Genomic DNA, 8,601 nt, shown 5'->3' on the forward strand with positions numbered 1-8,601 from the left:
CAAAGTTTACATCATAAATCTCCCTTATTTATTAATTAAAACAAAACACAATCCAACCAATTCACATATCACAAATATCTTCTCTCTGTACGCCACATGTATTAGTTATATTTTCTCTTTCTCAGGAGGTGTGGTTTCACTCCCCCGAATGCTATTATTGTAAAAGTGGTTCTTTAAGCTTGCATGTGGGGAACTCCACTGTGGACTGTAAGTATTTGTCCTATGAGTACGATCCAGAATTCACTGGATTCACCACCTTACAGGTGGCCAATGATCTACAGGTGAATATAAAGGTGAGTTTAACATCAGTGTACAGTCCCCATATTGTGGCATGCGTAGGTATTAAAAAACTTTCAATAAATATAATTATTGTGAACAGTCAGCGTTTCTGCACATCAGCAATGTGAAACTCACAACCTCCAAACCATGCCACACTCTCTGTTTCTCAGAAAAGAGAAGATATGCTGAATTTGAGTATGAATGAGGTGACAGTGACGGGTCTACAGGGAGATCAGAAGTATAAGTGTGTTTTGGAGAAAATTGAGTCCAAAGCCGTCATCTGTAAGATTAAGGGAGAATCAGGAGCCGTCCCAGTAGTGGAATCACTCAACGTAAGTGTGTTTTTGATATCTACATAAATACTGTAATACAGTAATACTGTCTCCCAGTAGATTATGGGAGGGAGAATCTCATATTTTTGCTTTGATAATTGCCGCTAGTGCTACACTGTTAAGTTTATCATAGATCTTTGTCAACTTTATGAGATATTTTATGAGAAGAACATTTCTTTCATTGTCATTTCAGATCAGCGTTGGGAATTTTTATACTTTCCTAAGTCAAAACAGACCAGGGTATTTGGGATTTTTTTCTATAGTATTTTCTTTAATATTCATATTCTTTTGTCTCATCTTTTTCATTTTATTATCAATTTTTCGGGTTTAACATAGTATCCAAATCTGTTTCTCCTGTTCAGTGGCCACTCCAACTAAGATATATACAAACATACAGCCTTTATAAGTGAAATTGTGTTATAAAGTTATGTTTAAGTCGGAGTAAAATCATTCATATCTCATCTCTCATCCTTTTGACTGGTCAGAAATCTCCTGTCAGATCCATACTGTAGAGCTGTTCTCCAGACAGCAGGTGGCGCTTTATACTTACATACTATGATATTCTGCAAAAACATTGCTTTTCAAAGTTCTTACAGAGGACTGGTCTGTTATTTAGCGCTGTAGTAAAATTATTTTGCATTAGAAGGCTTTAATTGTATCTTTTTCATTGTTACCTTATTAATCTGACAGTTTGATGTTATTGGTATACTGTAAAACAAAGTGTAACTAAATAAACATTTTTCCATGATCATTACAAAAGCCTATTCTGATATAGTTACTTGATTTAACTCAGCTATTAACCCTTTCAGGCATATCATTTTAACTCCTAAATGCAATTTAAATATACTTTATATCTAAATATCTGAATATAATACAAAAAGCTTATCATAAAATGTTAAGATTTTATAGTTGTGCAATAATTGTGATACATTTTCATTCTGTAACATGTAACGTTGTGTGCAAAAATAGACCTAGTTCAGCAGAAAAACTGCATCTACACCAGAAGCTTGTGTGTGCTACTTTACCAGTGCCTACACAACCATCAAAATTTCACAAAATGGAAATATTCTTTCTGAAAGGGTGATAAAAGAAAACAAAATGAGGACAGAATAAAGAAAAACTCCAAAAGCCAATGCCTGCTCTTAATGTAACTATGGAACATGATTCATTTGATGTTAGACATAGTTAGTTTCTGTATTATTCTGCTAATAGAGTCATGCAAATTACATTTGAAAAGAAGAACTGCTTCAAAGAACTCAATTTACCATAATTATTCTAGCAGAAAAGCATCACTAGTGCATTGATGATAGAGCCCACAAATACACAAAGATACACACTCATGCAATTACAGCTCATGCTTTGAGACACAATCCATCAGACAGTGATAAAAATAAAGGTATGGAGAGACTGTTATCACTATAGCAACAAGACGAGCTGCATTCCTGAGTTCTTCACTTGGAAGGATCAATAGCACATTATTCACTCCTCCTAATGTTCCAGGAAACCTGAAGCATTTTCCAATAGATAGAAACAATTCTTCTTAATTATGTATTTTTACACAGATCATTAGTCTGAGGGGGTACATTTTTAGTTCACCCTTAGTTTATATCAAGATTCTTGTTTTAAAAAAATCTCTTATGATCACCGAGGCTGCATTTATTTGATTACAAACAGTAGAGCTTTAAAATGTTATTTATTTCTGTGATGGCATTTCAGCATCATTACTCCGGTCTTCAGTGTCACATGATCCTTCAGAAATCATTCATTTTATTATTATCAATGTTGAAAACATTTTTTGCACTCTAATATTTTTGTGGATTTTTTTCTTTCAGAAATCTTTGAAGAATTGAATTTACAATAAACAGCATTTCTTTGAAATTGAAGTGTTCTGTAACATTATAAATGTTTTTACTGTCATATTTGATCTTGCACAATAGATGCATTAATTTCTTTCTTTCTTTCTTTCTTTCTTTCTTTCTTTCTTTTACATTTAAAATTTCTTTCTTTCTTTCTTTCTTTCTTTCTTCAGACTTTTGAATGGTGGTGAATCACAAAATATATTAAACTGCACATCCATTTTGAACATTTATATTAATATTTTTCTTGAGCTCCAAATCAGCATTTTAGAATGATTTCTGAAAAATAATGTGACACTGAAGACTGGATTAATGGCTGCTGAAAATTCAGCTTTGTCATGGCAGGAATTTTAAAATATTTTAAAATATGTTAAATAGAAAACATAAGAGACTTTGTGGTGGTATATATAATATATATATATATATATATATATATATATATATATATATATATATATATATATATATATATATATATGATTACATGAATTTACTGATTAAGCTTTCACATCAGCAAAAGAAACGCATCAGTTGGCAAGCCCTTCAAGGAACTCGAGCATCATTCACAGAAAAATCACTGCGCTCACACACACACATAAACACTCCCCTCCATCACAGCGGAGAAAGAAGCAGTCCTGAACTCTGAGAAATTAACCCTGCTGAGGCTTTTGGGAAAAGGGCATCTGCTTCCAATAAGCTTCAGTTAATACTTGTTATCTGCACATTCAGGGGTATATGGAGACTTCTCAGAATCCTCATCTGAACCTCCGCCTACAGACACAGGACCACAGGCTGTCACCACGTCCCCAAGGAGACCCTGAGACATTTATGTGCAGGAATAAATAGAAATATGGAAATATTTATGAAACTGAAGATATGAAAAACTGTAAATATGTTTTATAAGCCTAACTAAACAGTCAGTGCTTATGACAGCAGAGGACAATGTTTTCTGTTTTTGTTGGAAGGACTGTGCATGTTTTAATGAGTTTGTTTACCAAGAAAGAGATTTTATTAAAGTAATAATACTATTTTTAATTCTAATTCTACCATGATGAAGACTTTCCATTTCACTTCTAGTGTTTTTATACTGAGCAAATAATACTTTTTATCTCCTATATTCAAGCTAACTGTTATTTTGTCACCATTTTGCATTTTTATTTGTTTATTATTTTTGCAAATGCATTAGGCTGTTTTCCACATGGGAACTCCGCACAATGTAGGTGATTTCTGCAGGGACATTTGTTCCCCATTATAAGCAAAAGTTGACACACAAACACACATCTCACTTGTCAGTTCATGTCTCCTTTCTGTGTACGTGTGTGTGTGAGTTAGAGAGAGAGAGAAAGAAGGGTTATAAAACCTAACAACCTAAACAGTTCACACAGGTGGCCTATTCACCCTCTGGCTACCATGACAGGTGACAGCTCTGTGCAAAGGTATTCTGTTCATCTCTTTATAACGCCCTTAAACAATCTGTGAGCAAACATTCTTGGAATTAAATGGCTCATTAGATATATAAAAACTTCTTGTCAAGTAATTTCCATAAATTTCAACTGAACGATACTGCAGTGCTTCTGTCAGGCTCAGTTGAAATGTTTAGAGTCAGTTCCCTCTGCCTGACTAAATACAAGTGCCAAAAGCATGTAAAGACAGTAATCAGAGAGAGACTAAACTGCAAGGCAAACAAACCGGCTTCCCCAACACTAATTTAGACTCAATAAATCTCATGTGACGAAGTGAGCTGAAGCGAAAAACTAAAAGAGTGTAAGAAACACAGACAGAGAGAGGCAGTGGATCAGTTAAAACACAGACAATTTTTGGAGAAAATTTTGACATAACAACGGAATTGTATAAAATGTTATGAATGAGCCATAAATTAGAAAAAAAGATACTTCACAGTAATAAGCAATTTGATCATTACAATCTATTTCCATAAATATATACATAAAATGTAATCTGTTTCAGCCATTAATGAGAAAAAACATTTCACATTAACAATTTTAACATTCTTAGTTAAAATATACAGTGCTGTGAAAAAGTTTGATAAGTATTATAGTCACTTTCATAAAATAAAATAAAACAAAATCAGTTTATGTACTTATTTCACAACCATTCAAATTAATATTTTAATCTGTTGCTATTTTAATCTAATTTATGCCATTTATTGTAGTTTGCAGCATGTTGATACAGGGCTTTTCTGAAGTATCTCTTAATGATTGAAATGTGCAGACATTCTCATTCAAGCGTTATCTGTATTCAAGTATCATGTGCAATGCATGTTGGAAGTCTTAGGACAATGTCATCAAGATGATATTGATAATAATACAATGATACCATGATAGGTGCATTAATACTGTCTGTGAGTTAGCAAGCATTTAGACAGAGAGAAGAAGGGAAGAGAGAGAGAGAGAGAGAGAGAGAGAGTATGCATCAGAAGGGGAGGAGCTGCTGATGGGTGATCCTACTTGTCTGGCGTTCTGCCACTTCGTTCTAATCACCACTTCCTAGAAATCCATTTCCTGGTGTGAGGAATTCTGGGAAGCCTGCTGTACTGTAGGTAATCCCAGAGAAATTCCTTTCATCTCCTTAGACCATGAAAGGAGACACTCTCCTGCCCTCACTCAGTGTGCACATCAGGGTTATGTGTTTGAGAGTGTGTGTGTGTGTGTGTGTGTGTGTGTGTGGGTGGGGGTGTGTGTGTGTGTGTGTGGGTGTGGGTGGGGGTGTGTGTGGGTGTGTGCTGCTACCAGGAAGGCAGATGCCCTTCTGGGAACACATCATTTGTTGCTGGTCGCCAGAAAAGTGTTTCAGGAGCGAAAAGAGAAATGTCTTTGTATTCATTATGCTCCATCTACATGGCTCCAACTGAGCACAATGATGCTGAGAGAAAGAGAATAAGAAAGAGAAAAATGAGAAAGAGAAAACCCATATCTAACCGCACAACAACTAAACCTATTAGTGTGATGGAAACTGACTAACGGGTAGATTTAAAGAAACCGTTCACCAAAAATTCTGTCTGTTTTTTTTCCAATGGTCACAAAAGGAGAAATTTTGAATAATGTGCTAGTTGCTCTTTTTCACATCAGTGAATGTGGAACTGGAGCTTTAAAGCTTCAAAAGGGATGCAAAAGTACTATAAACGTATCATAAATATGAGCAGTTTTGATTGAGAAACAGACTGAATTTTCACAGGAGTTCACACTGGTTTTGTGAATAAAATTACCTGATTCATTCAAAGGATTTGACTGAAAAGAATGACTTGTTCACAAATTAGACTTTGCTGCTTCTCTCATGAATATTGTGATTAGATTAAGACCCAAAGCTATCATGTTGACTACTTTCACAATGTTTTATAGTGCTTTTCAATCCTTTATTTTTTTTTTTTAATTTTTAATAATGTGTTCATCACTCTTTTTCATTCAATTACAGTAAACAGGGACTGCTTTAAAACTTCAAAAGGGGGAAAAAGCAGCATAAAATCACCATAATTATAATATTCATGAGTTGCAGTCCAAGTCTTCTGAAGTCATATGATAGTCAATCAGTAAAGAGTTCTTGAAATTTGTGAAGAAATTATTAACATCAGTTGTGAATCATATCTACCGATCTATTTATAAGATTTTAGTCAAAAGAATGATTTGTTCACAAATTGCCATTCCTCCATATTTTCAGTGAATAATAACCCAAAGCTAGTGTGTTGACTATTTTCATAATACGTTTATGATGCTTTTGTGACCTGTCTGAAGCTGGAAACCCAATTCATTGTAATTGCATGAAAAAGAGCAATAATCACATTCCTCAAAATGTAAAATTTTTTCCCCCATAGAAGATAGAGTTCCCATAGAAGTCATTTGAGTTTGGAATGACATGAGGGTGAGTAATTTATGACAGAACATTTGATTTTTGTTCTCTTTAAGAAGTGTATGTAAAAGATGTCATGTAAGTCTGTCTGCTCACACTACAACCTCCACTCCGTGTTCACTCCTTCACACACTCCGTTTCTGCTCCTTTAGTTAAAAATAGCTGCTAAAGGTTAACCAGCGGGCATTATCACCGTGTTCAGTGCTGACCCACCGGTCTGAAGAATCAATGTTGTTGCCTTCATCTCATATGCCGAGAGCCATGTGGATCTGCTCACGTCGGCATAAATGTGTGGCTCAGGCCAGGCTCACTGAAATCTGTTTCTGGACATATGGTGCTTTATTATCAGCTTGTGTGTGTGTTGCATGTCTGAACATATGGGTGTGGGAACACAGTGTCCAGTTGTGCTGCACTTAGTGTAGCGAGATCAAGGAAAATCTAATAAACAACTATCAATCAATCACAGAACGCACAAACAGATAAAAACACAGTCTTAGAGTTGCTTTAAAATCTAGTTTCTGCTAGACAGCAATGAGAATAAATAGTGATAATATGATAAAAATTATTACATCTTACTGATATATTATTAATACATCTTTTAATTTTATTATAATTTTTTTCTAATTTACAGCATGAATAAGCTCCTTATATAATATGTTATATTGATATGTAAATATTTCTAAATAGTCAAGCCTAGTTTAACTCAACATGCCATATCTGTAGCATTCAAATACCTGGATCAGCAAGATTGGAGCTGCTGTGAAATATGATTTACTATGTTGGATTACAATATCCGAACAGCCATAATTGTAGGCCACTCTAGACAAACAAAGAAATGGGCAGGATATGGATAGACACCTCTCAGCCATGTCATTTGGGGGCAAATTAGTGGCCAAACTCACACACATTCACACAATAACCAGAGATGTTGTGGCTTTGGGTCACAGTCTCACGGGAATACACACCGTTCACTACACACAAACACCCAGAGCTCACAGTGGCCACATTGACCCCTAGCGTAAATGCTAAGTGTCTCTCTCGCACAAACACACACGCAAAGGATATGGACGCCGAGACCCCACCCGCTTATTACTGTGCGAGCAAAAACAACCACAGCTTAAGAATAACAGGACGTGAATTGAAGGGAGGATTCAGAATCTGTGAACACAACTGTAAGGAAACAAGGGAGGTTTCACTGTCTGGACCAACACGGGAAAAATACATTTTATTGAATTTAAATATATATAAAAAATTCAAACCTACAGAATGAGGGGATAATTATTATTTTAAAAATATGATTTACAATGCAGCTGACAATTATTATTATTTTTTTTTGTATATTTATTTATTTGTTTGTTTGTTTTGTGAGCACTGCATTTTACAAATGTTTATTGAGTCATAAATGTCATGATGTTTTCTTGGACGTTAAAATATTTGACAACATACCTTGCCATCAATGCCAGGTAATTTAATATTTTAAAGACTTGACCCTGAGTTCTGATAAAATAAATTCTGCCAAATATTAAATATGATGTTTTAAATAAAATTTAAGCCTTGTAATTAGGCTTTTTATTCTTTATGACAATTGTAAATGGTCATACCAGATCTTTTGCAGCTTTATTCTTTTATGTAATTTAATCAAGCCAGTGTTTGTATGAATTTCACATTTTTGATGTATTTTTAAATATATTTATAGATTCTAAAACAAAATAATAAACATTATTACACCCACACAAAGACCATTAATGGCCATCCCAGTCAGGTCACATGGAAATAATATAAAGTACAGGAGTAATGCTCACAGTATGATGAGATGTACTGGAGAGGACAAGGCCACTGATTGATAACATGCTTACAAAATGCATAGTTTAGCATTGCATCTATTGTATATAATTAGCACGGTATGCATTTCCGAGAAATGTCATAGCCTCAAAACAATTCCAACAACGCAGAGTTTATGTACAAATCTCAAGAGGATTATTTTCGTTGTTTAACTTGCCACACATAGCATAACAGCTGACTACATAATACATTACAATCCCAGTGATTGTTTATCACTTTATTTAGCATATAGCGTATCTACACTGAACTGTATATTAGGGAAGTCCTGGTTTGCTGTATATTGGCATGCTTTATTGATGTTTTAGCTCTGATAATGATTAAGCATTTTTGTTGATTCACAAAATTGATCACAACTGACACAAATGACCCTTATGACTAAATCTGGTTTTTCATCATCGTTTTTCCTATTTTCTGCCTACAGGCATACACAT

This window comes from Cyprinus carpio, chromosome B4 (genome assembly GCF_018340385.1).
Source record: "Cyprinus carpio isolate SPL01 chromosome B4, ASM1834038v1, whole genome shotgun sequence".
In the NCBI taxonomy this organism is placed as follows: Eukaryota; Metazoa; Chordata; class Actinopteri; order Cypriniformes; family Cyprinidae; genus Cyprinus; species Cyprinus carpio.